Genomic DNA, 2,209 nt, shown 5'->3' with positions numbered 1-2,209 from the left:
AAAGTTGGACGCAAAATCATACATGTTTCTGAATAGAAATAATTATCAAAATGAACAATTCGTACCCGTCGCTTGGCGCGGGTAAACGGCTAGAATATATATATATATATATATATATATATATATATATATATATATATATATATATATATATAATCAAATGTTTAGTGTCTATAATTTTAAAACATGAATACAAAGCATTAACCATATAAGTTAATAGATATTAATCGTAAAAAAAAACATTCGATGTTAACTAGTTATTGGACTAAAGTTAAAAGATTAATCGGTTAGAAAAGATATAATTAGGGAATCTAAATTGTTAATTCGTTGAATTTTAAAAAATAGATATTATTAATATCATAACAAAAGTTTATAAATATCATTAACATCTTAATAAATATCATTAACATTATAAAAAATAAGTTAATATGATCGATACAATACTATATTACTCCATGTTAAAATAAATTAATTTTAATATTAACTTGAGAAAAAGAATAAAATTGTCACTTACCATATTCATATGAGAGGTACATAATCATTTGATGAATAGTTCTTAAACACGGACAACATTAGAGATGCCCTTAAAACCTTGACAATAACACGTGGACGCAAGCCTCTATTTTTTGGGTGGCCACATATTGTAAACCTGATCATATTTCTCTTTTTTTTTCTATATATATTTCACTCCCATTTTCTTCTCCTCTATTAATTTGCATATTCTCTCTCTCTCTCTCTCTCTCTCTCTCTCTCTCTCTCTCATCCACCATCATTGTCGTCATCAAACTTGGTGGTCTGCTTTTTACAATTTATCCATAGATCAAGCAACCTCCGAAGAAATCATAAGTATGGAAACACCAAATCATTAGATCATAAGGTACGAAACGACTATGTCAAACATACCCATCACTCTTTCTGAAATTTGTCTCACCTTGTTCCGTTTAGCCATGTCTGTTGCAGACCCATGGCCCTTTTCCTAAACTTCAGTTCTCTTCTTCCAATTCCTGCTTTTAACTTCGATTCCTGACTTGGGTTTTGAATTTCGTCAAAAAATGAAGAAATTCCGAGGTTTTTTGCTTAAACATAGAGTCATCTCACTATTCCGATGCATCCGCCGGAGAAACCAGCTGTCGCCGAGGGGATACCATCGGCTAAACCCATCTCTCAGATCGTTTTCAAAATTCTTGAAGTGGGGTGCTCGAGTTAAGGCGAAAGCAAGAGCTGTTTGTTCTATAAACCCCGCTTTTCGTTCGGGTTACTTTCGTATAGGAAAAGACTCCGTTGTGGAAACGGATCATGCGCCGCCGCACGCGACTGTTCCGAAGGGAAAGATGGCTGTGTACGTGGGACAGGACGACGGCGGTTTCGAGAGGGTGTTGGTGCCGGTGATATATATAAACCATCCTTTGTTTGGGCAGTTGTTGATGAAGGCGGAGGAGGAATACGGTCATGATCATCCCGGTGGTATCACGATTCCTTGCCGGATTTCAGAGTTTGAGAACGTGAAGACTAGGATTGCCGCTGGAAGCGGTGGCCGGAAAATGATACCCTCACCCTGGTAGCTGAGCAACACTTGATGACGACGGCGATATAAATTAGAATGTCACTTTTGTCTATCTTAGACTTTTGATTTTCTTCATATGTGTGGACATAAATAAATAATCTAAATTTCAAAGTGTTTTATAATATGGGTTACTGTTAGTTATTAATAACACCAATATTTGTCAAATTGTCTTGTTCTTTCTTTTAGTTTTTTTTTTTTGAATCACAAATATATACTATTATTATATTATTTTTCTTTTTTGTGGGATTGAATCATGACGTCCTAGTTGTTAGTCCTCCTTGGTTGTTAGTTTAAAACTATCATCTTAGCCAAATGGGATAGGTACGACAATAAAAACTTGGACAGGCTTTGTTATCATTCTTATTATTTTTTTGGTATCATTTCGTGTTATAAGAAACACTAAATAATTGAGAAAAAAAGTATTAGAAAAAAACTCATTTTTTTTCATTACAATCTTCAGAAAAAATGTGGATTTATTACCCATCATAATTAAAAACTGGTGAAAAACTGTAAAAAAATAAAAAAAATCACCGTATTTATTTTGTCGTTTTGGTAAGGTACGGTGTGGTACAATGGTACTTGCATAGTCTTTTTTATCATAAATTTGAATTTAAAAATTCTAGAAAATTCTGACGAAAATTAATA

General features: G+C 33.1%; 1 pseudogene across 1 annotated transcript; it reads left to right on the top strand.

Moving 5' to 3' along the window:
• Positions 1–713: 713 nt before the first annotated feature.
• Positions 714–1,729, top strand: LOC145126239 (auxin-responsive protein SAUR36 pseudogene; annotated as a pseudogene). Its single transcript, XR_013716374.1, has 2 exons — positions 714–877; positions 946–1,729. The product of XR_013716374.1 is annotated as an auxin-responsive protein SAUR36 pseudogene (transcript).
• The last annotated feature ends 480 nt before the right edge of the window (positions 1,730–2,209 follow it).

This window comes from Lactuca virosa, chromosome 7 (assembly GCF_052849685.1).
Source record: "Lactuca virosa cultivar CGN04683 chromosome 7, Lactuca_virosa_CGN04683_v6, whole genome shotgun sequence".
NCBI lineage: Eukaryota > Viridiplantae > Streptophyta > Magnoliopsida > Asterales > Asteraceae > Lactuca > Lactuca virosa.
The sequence above is the reverse complement of the archived record's forward strand: the minus strand, read 5'-3'. Positions and strand labels throughout refer to the sequence as shown.